Genomic DNA, 14,360 nt, shown 5'->3' with positions numbered 1-14,360 from the left:
GTTCTAACCTAAGCATATATAGATCTAATTAGTACTTTATGTGAATAATATTACGATCAAATAAAAAATAAATATTTTAGGGCTCTTAATAAAAATAAAAAGAAAAAAAGTAAAGAAATAATGAGAAATCAAATAGTAAAATTTTCAAACATGAGCATGGGTGGGTAGCTTGCTTCGGTAATCATAATCAACTATCGCTTCAAGTTTTCTTGTTCAATTAACTAGTCGATATCCCAACAGGCTCTTCTGATCTTCCACTAGAATAATTAGTCGGTAAGAACTACTTATCTCTCGACCTCACAGTCTAGACTGGTTCAGGGTTAAGGTGTTCACGGATAGACCATACCAATTTTGGGTTAATTCCCACCTTAATGACTTCCTAAGGTTGTCAGACCTAGGGTTTAATATCTTCCTTTCCTAAATAGTTGATCCACTAAGAGAACCGTACAAAATAGTTAATTAATCATACATCTACTCGCTAATCCCCCATAGGAGGATTAGTCCCTCATGGATCTCATAAACAACATAGACTTGATAAAATGAATAGACAATAAATAAAAGAATATAAAGTTTAGAAGAAGCCTGATTTATATTAGAATTGAATGTTGAATTCTCATAGAGTTTGATCATGTTTCACAAATTTGATTTCTTCCACAAAACAAAGAACAAAACCTAAAATAAACCTAAAGCCTAAAAAGAGAAAAACTAAAGATTAAAACTAGGAAGAAAACTATACAATATGTAAAGTCGTCCATAACATGTGTTAAATGAGCCTATTTATAGACTTTAGAGTGGTCGTCGTCCTTAACCCTAGGTCAGCTGCCATCCTCGTGCTTATTGTTTGGTTGTGTAGACCAAAACACCCCTGCTTCGTAATTATTTCCCATACAGAGGTTATGTCGTGACACATCAGGTCCTATGTCGCAACATTGAGGGCAATATGCTTCATCTTCAGGTGTCTTTAGGGGTATGTCGCGACATTCTTAAGCCGTGTCACGGTACTGAAGGCAGTCTTGAAATTCTTCTATTCTACTCCCTATGTTGCAACATTTAGCTCTCCGTGTTGGGACATAGTGACAAGTATCGAGTTAGGATGCCTTCTAATGGTCTCTTGCACACTCACAAAGTCTATTAGCTCACCCTTAGGCCTCATTCGATGCCTAAGGTTAATAAAAGACTCAAATTATATATTTTATTGGATGTAACTAAAATAGTGAAAACATAATTAAAACTTAACCAAAATGCTTGTGTTCAAACTCCTAAAGTGTGAAAACTAGTTTAATTTGCTACACTAAATTATGATAGATCAAAGTGTAGTACAATACAACAATGCGATAAACACAATATCAATGATAAATAAAATAACATAAAGTCTAGTACAATACAAATATACGATAAACACAATATTAATGATAAATAAAATATCATAAAGTCTTTCAAACAACACTTTCAACCCTATTAATTTCTAGATGCTTACCATTCATTGAAAATTTGATTTGCTAGTTCCATCCTCCAATTTGCACATGCATCAGTTGGATGATTATTGATTATATTAGGTTCAATATCCTCTATCAGATTACTATTTAAACCTTCACTCAACGCCACTTCAATAGGACCAAAACTCGTTTTAGTTTTAATAAAATTATGAAACAAGCAACAAGCAATAATGATTCAATTATGCACCCTCACAAGATAAAATGATGTACTTTTAAGTATACCCCATCTAAGTTTTAATAAACCAAAACTGTAACGCCCCCACGCCCGAGACCGTCGCCGGAGTCGAGTATGAGGTGTTACTAAGCTTAATTTAACATTTTTAGAACTTTGGATTATTTGTTTCTACATTCACAGCTTTTAAGCTACTTGCATCACAATCACAAGAAAAATCATATCTCGAGTTACAAAACTCAAAATCAACATCCGTAAATTTTTCTTGAATCTAGACTCATATACCTATCTACTAATTTTTGTATAAAATTTTTGGTTGGGCCAATTAATACAATTTATTAGTTAAAGTTACCACTATTTCAGGACTTGACTGGTCTGACCTCTATTTACTATGAACCACATTTATCTCTGTACAAAATTCATATGACTATGAGGTTTGTTTCTCCTAAAACTAGACTCAATAAGGATTCTGAATATATAAAATACACCACCTAATTATATCTTTACAATTTATGGTGAATTTATAAAGTAGGAACAGGGGATTCAGAAACTGCTATGACCCTGTTTCACTAAAATTCAAATATCTTCTAACATATAATTCCTTTACCTGTTTCATTTGTTTCATGTGCAACTAGACATAATAAGCTTCAATTTGATATGTAGTCCATCACCAAATTCAATTTTTATTATTTTTAGTAAATTTTCAAACTCACATCAGTGTTGCTACAGTATTCTGTTTATGGCAAATTTCATCCCTCTTATGAGTTTTTATGCACTAAGTATCTTATTAATTTTCCTTAACATCAAACATAATCTAAACTTACCATTTTCATAATTTATCATTATCAAATATTTTCTCAACCATTATGTCACCATATCATAAGATCATTTACACAAAATAAGTATATTGCTATACATGCCAAACTTAAATTTACAAGCCATTTACCAAAAATCTTCCTGATAGTGTGACTGAGCCTTCGACCTATCCCGACTCCTGAACTGGCTTGTCCAAAACTACAATGAGTAAGAAGGAGGGAGTAAGCATAAATGCTTAGTAAGTTCATATGTAAATAATAAATAACATAACAAACAATCAAACTAATCAACATTAGCATATATCATCAACACACTTATCACATTTTTTAATCATTTTTCATCATCTTATTACCTTATCGTGGTTGTAATCAACACTCAACCCGAGGGTTAAATACATACCTGTCCAAAATATCCATTTCTCATCACTTACCAATACGTCTCTTTTCATCTCGAGTATTCCTCCATTTGAGTAAAACTTTACCCGTTGAATACATCGGAATATAATTCGAATACATGGATAATTTGCATAAAGTGCCACATATTCAATCAAGCAATCATGTAACCCGCCCATAAGTGAACTCGGACTCAACTCAACGAGCTCAGGCGTTCGCATCCATAAGTGAACTCGGACTCAACTCAACGAGTTCGGATGCCTAGTTACATCTCACGAACTCGGACTCAACTCAACGAGTTCGGACATTCGCATCCATAAGTGAACTCGGACTCAACTCAATGAGTTCGGATGCTCAACCATCCTAGTGACATGTCACTTGTATCCTAATCTATTCCTAAGGTTCAAACGGGATTTTTCTCGAACACTTATCCTTGCCGTCTTCCGTAGAATGCCGAAATCAATACTCGGTAACAATTATATTTAACAAGTAGTTCACATAATTTACATATTATTTGAAATTAACCACAAAGCATACATTTCATAATGAAATTCAGCATAACACATAATTAATATCAATAACTTAAAAATAACAATTATGCTACATTATTTACACATGAACTTACCTTGGTACCAAAATACAAAGATTTTGCAATTTAGTCCACAATCTTTTCTTTTCCTCGATTGAGGTCGATTCCACGTATTTCTTGATCTAAAATAACACATTTAGCTCATTTAATACTCGCATTATCAAATTAATCCTTAACTCAAATTTTGGCAAAATTACAATTTTTCCCCTAAACTTTTGCATATTTACATTTTTGCCCCTAGGCTCGGGATTAAACTTTATTCCTTATTCTTATGTTTTACAACATGCTGATCACTTTTCTCTTCTATGGCAACATCAAATTCTCACTTTAACATGTACTTGTGACTATTAGGTATTTTTACCGATTAAGCCCTTTTACTCGTTTTTGCTTAAAATCGAGTAGTACAAGTTGTCTAACATAATTTAAAACCCCATATTCTATCATAAAACATCAAAATACACAAATTTCACCTATGGGTATTTTTTCAAATATAAACCCTAGGTTGAATTATTGCTAACATAAGCTTAATCGAGCTACCGGGATTCCAAAAACGTAAAGAACATTAAAAACGGGGCTTGGAATCTCTTACTATGGAGCTTGAAAGCTTGAAACAAACCCTAGCTATGGAGAACCCTTGAAATTTCGGCCTAATGAAGAAGATGGACAAAAATTGGCTTTTAATTTTGTTTTTAATTCATTTTAATAACTAAATGACCAAAATACCCTTACTACTAAACTTTCCAAAAATTCCTTCCATGTCCTAATTTTGTCCATGAACTTAAAATTGGTCAAATTGCTATTTAAGATCTCCTCATTAATATTCCAAAACAATTTCATACTAAAAACTTCTAGAATGCAAGTTTTGCAACTTATTCGATTTAGTCCCTACTTTCAATTTAAGCACTTTAGGCATAGAATTGCATCACGAAATTTTCACACAATCATGCAATCATATCATAATCATCAAAATAATTATAAAATAATTATTTCTATCTTAGATTTGTGGTCAGGAAACCACTATTCCGATTAGGCCCTAATTCGGGATATTACAACTCTCCCCCTTTAAGGATTTTCGTCCTCGAAAATCTTACCTGTAAACAGATGTGGGTATTGATTTCTCATAGTTTCTTCGGATTCCCATGTAGCTTCTTCTACTCCATGCCTTTCCCACAACACCTTCACAAGTGCAACATTTTTATTCCTTAGTTGTTTGACCTCTTGAGCTAAAATCTTAATCGGTTCTTCTTCGTAGGTCATATCTAGTTGTAGTTCAATTTCTGTCGGTGAAACTACATGTGAAGGATCCGAACGATACCGACGTAACATAGATACGTGGAACACATCATGAATCTTCTCTAATTCAGGTGGTAATGCTAGCCGATATGCTACCGGTCCAACTTTTTCAATTACTTCATACGGCCCAATAAAACGCGGACTTAATTGCCCTTCCGTCCAAATCTAAGGACTTTCTTCCACGGAGACACCTTTAAAATTACTTTATCACCAACTTGAAATTCAATGTCCTTTCGTTTTAGATCTGTAAAAGATTTCTGTCTATCTGAAGCAGCTTTCAAACAATCTCGAATTACTTTCACTTTTTCTTCAGTTTCTTTTATTAGATCAACTCCATAAATCTGATTTTCCTTGAGTTCAGTCTAATACAATGGCGTTCGACACTTACGACCATATAATGCTTCATAAGGTGCCATTTTCAAGCTCGTCTGATAACTATTGTTGTAAGCAAATTCTACCAGCGGCAAATATCTTTCCCAACTTCCTTGAAATTCCAATACACAACATCTAAGCATATCTTCAAGAATCTGAATTGCTCTCTCTGATTGTCCATCAGTTTGTGGATGAAAAGCAGTACTGAAATTTAACTTTGTACCTAACGCGTCTTGCAACTTTTGCCAAAACCGCGAGGTAAACCTTGGATTTCTATCTGAAATAATCAACAATGGTATTCCGTGTAATCTAATAATTTCTCTAATATACAGTTCAGCCAACTTGTTAAGAGAATAATCCGTACGTACCGGGATAAAATGAGCCGACTTAGTTAATTTTTCAACTATTACCCAGATGGCATCTTTCTTTCCTGGAGTCAATGGCAATCCTGAAACAAAATCCATAGTAATCCGATCCCATTTCCATTCAGGAACCATAATAGGCTGAAGTAATCCCGAAGGCACTTGGTGTTCAGCTTTCATCTGTTGACAAATTAAGCATTTGGACACAAACTCTGATATATCTCTTTTCATTCCATTCCACCAATACATTTTCTTCAAGTCATTATACATTTTCGTACTACCCGGATGAATCGAGAAATAACCACTATGTGCTTCCTGTAGGATCTTTTGAATCAATTCCTCATTCTTCGGTACACAAATCCGATCTTTAAACATTAAGCACCCATCAGAACCAATTTTGAAATCTGACTCTGTATCAACTTCACACTGTTTTCTCTTGGCTTGCAAATCTTGATCATCTTTCTGAGCTTCAGAAATCTCTTGCAAAAACATTGGTTTTGCTCTTAACTCTGCTAGAATCGAACCATCATCTGACACTTTCAACTGAGTGTTCATAACTCTCAAAGCAAACAACAACTTTCTGCTCAAAGCATCAGCAACCACATTCGCTTTTCCCGGATGATAATCAATAACAAGCTCGTAATCTTTCAATAATTCCAACCATCTTCGCTGTCTTAAATTCAAGTCTTTTTGTGACATCAAGTACTTAAGACTTTTATGGTCGGTATATACCCGGAACTTTTCACCATACAAATAATGTCGCCAAATTTTCAAAGCAAACACCACCGCAGCCAATTCCAAATCGTGAGTAGGATAATTCCTCTCATGAGGTTTTAACTGCCTCGAAGCATATGCCACCACTTTTCCTTCTTGCATGAGCACACACCCCAAACCATTTAGAGAAGCATCACTATACATCACAAATTCTTTACCTGATTCGGGCTGTACTAACACTGGTGCCTCTGTTAATAACTTTTTCAATTCTTCAAAACTCTGTTGACATTCTTCCGTCCATTCAAATTTAACATCCTTTCAGAGTAATCTAGTTATAGGGGCAGAAATTATAGAAAATCCATTTACAAACCGCCGATAATACCCAGCTAGCCCCAAGAAACTTCTAACTTCGGTTACGTTTTTCGGTGGTTTCCAATCAACAATGGCTGAAATTTTACTAGGATCAACCCGTATACCATCACCTGAAACAATATGACCCAAAAATCCAACTTCTCGAAGCCAAAATTCACTTTTACTAAACTTAGCATACAGCTGCTTATTTCTCAAAGTTTGCAAAACTATCCTCAAATGCTCAGCATGCTCTGTATCATCTTTTGAATAAATTAAAATATCATCTATAAACACCACAACAAATTTGTCCAAGTATGGCCGAAATATGCGATTCATTAAATCCATAAACACAGCAGGAGCATTTGTCAATCCGAATGGCATAACTAAAAATTCATAATGACCATACCTTGTTCTAAAAGCAGTTTTAGGCACATCCGACTCTTTTACCCGCAGTTGGTAATACCCAGATCTCAAGTCAATCTTTGAAAACCATGTCGCTCCTTTTAGCTGATCAAACAAATCATCAATTCTTGGCAACGGATACTTGTTTTTGATTGTCACCTTGTTTAACTGTCGATAATCAACACACAACCTCATAGAACCATCCTTCTTTTTCACAAATAACACGGGAGCACCCCAAGGTGAAAAACTCAGTCTCACAAAACCTTTATCAGTCAACTCTTGCAACTGCGACTTTAATTCCTTCAACTCTGCTGGTGCCATTCTATACGGAGCAATCGAAATCGGAGCTGTTCCTGGTATCAAATCAATACCAAATTCTACTTCTCTAACTGGAGGCAAACCCGACAATTCTTCTGGAAATACGTCCGCAAATTCACACACAACCGGCACTGATTCAACTTTCTTTTCAACTTCTTTTGTATTAATTACATACGCCAAATAAGCTTCATAACCCTTTCTCAGATATCTTTGAGCCGACATTGAAGAAATCACACTAGGCAATGCCTCTGATTTATCTGATTCAACCCGCAGAGTTTCACCATTTCCACACTTTAATTCTATAATCTTTTCTTTGTAATTTATTTTAGCATCATGCAATGTCAACCAATCCATACCCAAAATAACATCAAACTCATCAAACGGCAACAACATCAAGTCGGCCGGAAAGTAATGATCCCGAATCATTAAAGGACATTTCTTACATACTTTATCGACAGTCACACATTTGCCTAACGGATTCGACACTCTAATCATAAATTCTATGTTCTCAACAGGTATATTCATACTAGACACCAATTTCATGCACACATATGAATGAGTAGAACCGGGATCAATCAAAGCAATAACATTAACATTATAGAGGGAAAATGTACCGGTAATCACATCAGGTGAGGAAGCATCTTCACGCGCTTTAATAGCATAAGTTCTAGCCGGAGCCCTTCCTTCAGGTCTAACTGGTGCATCCCTGGCTTCATTCTTACTGCTTGCTTCGCTCCCAGCTTTTCTTGGATATCTTCCTCTCGAATCCGCCCCACTTGTTTTTGTATTTTGAAATTTTTCTTTTTCAGCTCTCTCTGGGCAGTCTCTAATAAAATGATCCGAAGAACCACATCGAAAACATTCATTTGCTCTACACGGACCAAAATGATTTCTACCAAACTGCTGGCACTCAGGTTTAACAAATCTCGAGTTCCCTACATTGGCTGCCGAAGTAGTCCAGGATTTAGGACCCACATTTTGCTTCTTATAATTTCCATATGATTGCCCAGCTGAAGCTTGGGAACGAGGATTCATATTCCTTGACTTTCCAGGTTGCTGTGAAAATGAACCACTTATCGGTCTTTCTTCCAATTACTAGTCTCAGCCTCTACCTTTTTCTTTTCTTTAAGTATTTCTTTGGCCTTAAAAGCTCGATCAACCAATACTACCATTTCTTTTAATTCAAGAATTCCAACAAATACCTTGATGTCTTCGTTGAGCCCGTCTTCAAATCGTCGGCACATCTTGGCCTCTGTAGGAACATACTCTCTGGCATACTTACTTAATCGAACAAACTCTCTTTCATATTCTGTAACCGTCATATTACCTTGCTTCAGCTCAAGAAATTCTTTACGCTTCTGATCAATAAATCTTTCACTAATATATTTCTTCCGAAACTCTTCTTGAAAGAATTCCCAAGTTATTTTCTCTTTCGGTACCACCGAAATCAAAGTCTTCCACCAATTATAAGCTGAATCCCTCAACAAAGATATAGCGCATTTCAAACATTCTTCAGGTGTACAAGATAATTCGTCAAATACCCGGATTGAATTTTCAAGCCAGAACTCTGCTCTCTCGGCATCATCATCAATATTTCTTTAAATTCTTCGGCCCCTTGCTTGCGAATTCTATCAACTGGAGTTCTGTGAAATTTCATCAGATCCATACCTTGAGGCATCGGGGGTACAGGTTGAGGAATTGGGGGAGGTGGGGGAGGTTGTACATTTGGGTTCGTACGAACGAACTCAGTGTACCATGCACTCATCATTTGGAGAAAGGCTTCCCGACCCCTTTGTCCTCCTCCCTGACCAACAGCAGGAGGTGGATTTTCAGTCGGCGCTGCTCCTTCAGCCGGAGCTGGCGCATTACTCTCTACTTCATCTGCCACAGCTGGATCGGGATCCATTTACTATAAAAACAATCATTTAAAAAGGTCAAAAGTCGTCACACTATCACAATTTATACATATGGCATGTATAGCAAAATCTGTACATACAACACGTAGTCCGAGAACTGACTAAACCTGCTCTGATACCACTAATGTAACGCCCCCATGCCCGAGACCGTCGCCGAAGTCGAGTATGAGGTGTTACTAAGCTTAATTTAACATTTTTAGAACTTTGGATTATTTGTTTCTACATTCACAGCTTTTAAGCTACTTGCATCACAGTCACAAGAAAAATCATATCTCGAGTTACGAAACTCGAAATCAAGATCCGTAAATTTTCCCTGAATCTAGACTCATATACCTATCTACTAATTTTTTTATAAAATTTTTAGTTGGGCCAATTAATACAGTTTATTAGTTAAAGTTACCCCTGTTTCAGGACTTGAATGGTCTGACCTCTGTTTACTATGAACCAAATTTCTCTCTATAGAAAATTCATATGACTATGAGGTTTGTTTATTCTAAAACTAGACTCAATAAGGATTCTGAATATATAAAATAAACCTCCTAATTAAATCTTTACAATTTATGGTGAATTTCTAAAGTAGGAACAGGGGATTCAGAAACTGCTATGACCCTATTTCACTAAAATTAAAATATCTTATAACATATAGTTCCTTTACCTGTTAATTTGTTTAATGTGAAACTAGACATAATAAGCTTCAATTTGATATGTAGTCCATCACCAAATTCAATTTCTATGATTTTTAGTAAAATTTCAAACTCGCGTCAGTGTTGCTGCAGTATTCTGTTTATGGCAAATTTCATCCCTCTTATGAGTTTTTATGCACTAAGTATCTTAATAATTTTCCTTAACATCAAACATAATCTAAACTTACCATTTCATAATTTATCATTATCAAATATTTTCTCAACCATTCTGTCACATATCATAAGATCATTTACACAAAATAAGTATATTGCTATACATGCCATACTTAAATTTACAAGTCATTTACCAAAAATCTTCCTGATAGTGTGACTGAGCCTTCGACCTATCCCGACTCCTAAACTAGCTTGTCCAAAACTACAATGAGTAAGAAGGAGGGAGTAAGCATAAATGCTTAGTAAGTTCATATGTAAATAATAAATAACATAACAAACAATCAAACTAATCAACATTAGCATATATCATCAACACACTTATCACATTCTTTAATCATTTTCATCATCTTATTACCTTATCGTGGTTGTAATCAACACTCAACCCGAGGGTTAAATACATACCTGTCCAAAATATCCATTTCTCATCACTTACCAATACGTCTCTTTTCATCTCGAGTATTCCTCCATTTGAGTAAAACTTTACCCGTTGAACACATCGGAATATAATTCGGATACATGGATAATTTGCATATAAGTGCCACATATTCAATCAAGCAATCATGTAACCCGCCCATAAGCGAACTCAGACTCAACTCAACGAGCTCGGGCGTTCGCATGCATAAGTGAACTCGGACTCAACTCAACGAGTTCGGATGCCTAGTTACATCTCACGAACTCGGACTCAACTCAACGAGTTCGGACATTCGCATCCATAAGTGAACTCGGACTCAACTCAACGAGTTCGGATGCTCAACCATCCTAGTGACATGTCACTTGTATCCTAATCTATTCCTAAGGTTCAAACGGGATTTTTCTCGAACACTTATCCTTGCCGTCTTCCGTAGAATGCCGAAATCAATACTCGTAACAATTATATTTAACAAGTAGCTCACATAATTTACATATTATTTGAAATTAACCACAAAGCATACATTTCATAATGAAATTCAGCATAACACATAATTAATATCAATAACTTAAAAATAACAATTATGCTACATTATTTACACATGAACTTACCTTGGTACCAAAATACAAAGATTTTCCAATTTGGTCCACAATCTTTTCTTTTCCTCGATTGAGGTCGATTCCACGTCTTTCTTGATCTAAAATAACACATTTAGCTCATTTAATACTCACATTATCAAACTAATCCTTAACTCAAATTTTGGCAAAATTACAATTTTGCCCCTAAACTTTTGCATATTTACATTTTTGCCCCTAGGCTCGAGATTAAACTTTATTCCTTATTCTTATGTTTTACAATATGCTGATCACTTTTCTCTTCTATGGCAACATCAAATTCTCACTCTAACACGTACTTGTGACTATTAGGTATTTTTGCCGATTAAGCCCTTTTACTCGTTTTTGCTTAAAATCGAGTAGTACAAGTTGTCTAACATAATTTAAAACCCCATATTCTATCATAAAACATCAAAATACACAAATTTCACCTATGGGTATTTTTCCAAATATAAACCCTAGGTTGAATTATTGCTAACATAAGCTTAATCGAGCTACCGGGATTCTAAAAACGTAAAGAACATTAAAAACGGGGCTTGGAATCACTTACTATGGAGCTTGGAAGCTTGAAACAAACCCTAGCTATGGAGAACCCTTGAAATTTCGGCCTAATGAAGAAGATGGACAAAAATTGGCTTTTAATTTTGTTTTTAATTCATTTTAATAACTAAATGACCAAAATACCCTTACTACTAAACTTTCCAAAAATTCCTTCATGTCCTAATTTTGTCCATGAACTTAAAATTGGTCAAATTGCTATTTAAGACCTCCTCATTATTATTCCAAAACAATTTCATACTAAAAACTTCTAGAATGAAAGTTTTGCAACTTATTCGATTTAGTCCCTACTTTCAATTTAAGCACTTTAGGCATAGAATTTCATCACGAAATTTTCACACAATCATGCAATCATATCATAATCATCAAAATAATTATAAAATAATTATTTCTATCTCAGATTTGTGGTCAGGAAACCACTATTCTGATTAGGCCCTAATTCGGGATATTACAAAAACATCTTTCAATAACAATGTGCGCCGATGCATGTTTCATATTGTAAAATCCTTCTGGAGTACTAGGTTGGTGACCTTGTCGCAATTCATTCAAATATAAATACATATGATATCGGTTTAATTTATAAAATATACATATTATTTTACTAATTATCATTAGTTCACCTTTATTTATCAATAGTAACAAATGCACAGAGAGATTGTTATTTTAACATACACAAGAAAATGGAAGAAAAAAGAAAAAAAAAGAAGAAGTGGGTAACTACATAGGGTGAATAAGTTAGATAATTCTGGTGAAATTAAGTAAAGAGAGTTGAAATTATAAAGTAAATACAGAACACCAAATATATATGTATAACCATGGATTGAGATACCTGAACAGACATAAATATTTATAACTAGGATAAAAATAAACAGTATAGAAAGAGGGGACAAGGGCAGGGGTGTTGGTGTTGGTGTGAAATGGATAAAGATGCATGCTATTAGGCACTAGCAAGTAGCAATGCAGTTTGGGGTTTTGAATTCGTTGACCTAGTCAAACATGAGGCACAGTAGATGGAAGTTACGCATCAATGGGCATTCCCATTCAAAATTAGCTGCCCCATGCAATGCATGCCAAACTAGTGAAAATAGTTGGAGGAGTCTCCCTTGAATTTTAAAATCAATTAATAATACTAAACTAAAATGAACACCATCACCATCTGTTTCAACAACTCCACAATAAATAAAAAAGGCAAGTAAAGTAAAGGCAAGGAATCATACAGGGATGGGGGATGCAAATGGAGAGTTACTATGGAGGTAAAGGAGGAGGGTCTAGCAACATGTAGGACTTGAGATGTTACAATGCTAATTATGCTAATTCTGTTAACCAAATCAACTTGGCAAAGAGATTAAGATGAAGAAAAGCAAAAGCTCCTTTGGTCTCTTCCAAAACCTGGAGCTTTAATAACCGTATCTCAAGTAGTTTTGCTGAATCTATTGTTTTTAGAAATATATTTTTAGGCTAGAAGAAAACAAGTGGAGACTAAGAAACAATCAAATTATATAATTACGTTTTCTTGTTACCCTGAAAATATTTACGAGTGTAAAAACAAGAATATATTTAATGAGGTGTTACAATGCTAATTATGCTAATTCGAGCTTTTTTTACTTGTATTCCAATAGTTTTATTTGATTGTTTGCTTCATCTTGTTATAAAAGTAAAAATATATTTCAAAAGCCCGAAAAGTATAGACACTGGGGACAGAATTAGACCCTTTTTTTTCATATGTTTAGCACTATGATGCATAGTGGTTTTAATATCGAGTAGACATGGGATATAAAAGCACAGCATCGGCAGGCAGGCGATAAGCACAATTGTATTGCTATGAGCTAAGTTAAAGCCTAATGGTTGTTGATTCCTATATTCAGGGAGGATAGTTGAGGCACTAAGAATATATAAAAAATGGAAAGGCTACACTTTCGATTAGGAAGGACCACAAAGTTGGTTTTCACTTTAAAGGACCCAGCCCATTCATTTCTAGCCAATAACAATGCCATCAGAATCTCCACTGAACCAAAATAACTAGCAAGCAGTGCGAGTATGAGATAATGTTATTCCCTGACAGAAAATGCAAGATCATTGATTCCACAGGTAGCGTTGCGCTCAGGTTGTATACTTCAATTAATATAAATGGTATCATGATTCCATTGTATTACTAGATCTGGAATCAAATAAGCTGCAAATTCCTCTTATTGAGGATCTGTAATCGACTAAATGCGTTGAAGCCTAGAAAAATCCTTAGCATGTATATAAATAACAACTTGGAATTCACATCAACTGCTTTATTAAGGTATATAACCCATTAATCTGCCACAATTTGTTGTGGCAATTTAAGGTTTCTCTGACACTTAAACGAGATTGTTTTATAGCATTTTTTATGTTTTATTTCTTTTCGATTTTTATTGTTTATGTTAATTATGCAAATAAATATTTTTACGCAATTTTGGTTATGTAATAATCTAATGGGCCTAGGGATGATCTACGGCTCTATCTAGTATGTAGGAACTGTTTCAACTTAAAGAGAAGGGTGACTATGCGTCGCAACCGAGAAGTGGTGTTCAACTCACTTCAACCAAATACTAGAATTTGAGCAGTTTGCGACCGGTCCTGTGGTGTCACACATAGTTACAACATAAATTTTAATTAGGTATTTTAGTTGCACATGCACCTTAATAAGATTTTTGGGTTGTTTTAGCAACCCTAATTAGGTCTGAGTACTTATATGAATGTTA

Source organism: Gossypium hirsutum, chromosome A06, assembly GCF_007990345.1.
Source record: "Gossypium hirsutum isolate 1008001.06 chromosome A06, Gossypium_hirsutum_v2.1, whole genome shotgun sequence".
NCBI lineage: Eukaryota > Viridiplantae > Streptophyta > Magnoliopsida > Malvales > Malvaceae > Gossypium > Gossypium hirsutum.
The sequence above is the reverse complement of the archived record's forward strand: the minus strand, read 5'-3'. Positions refer to the sequence as shown.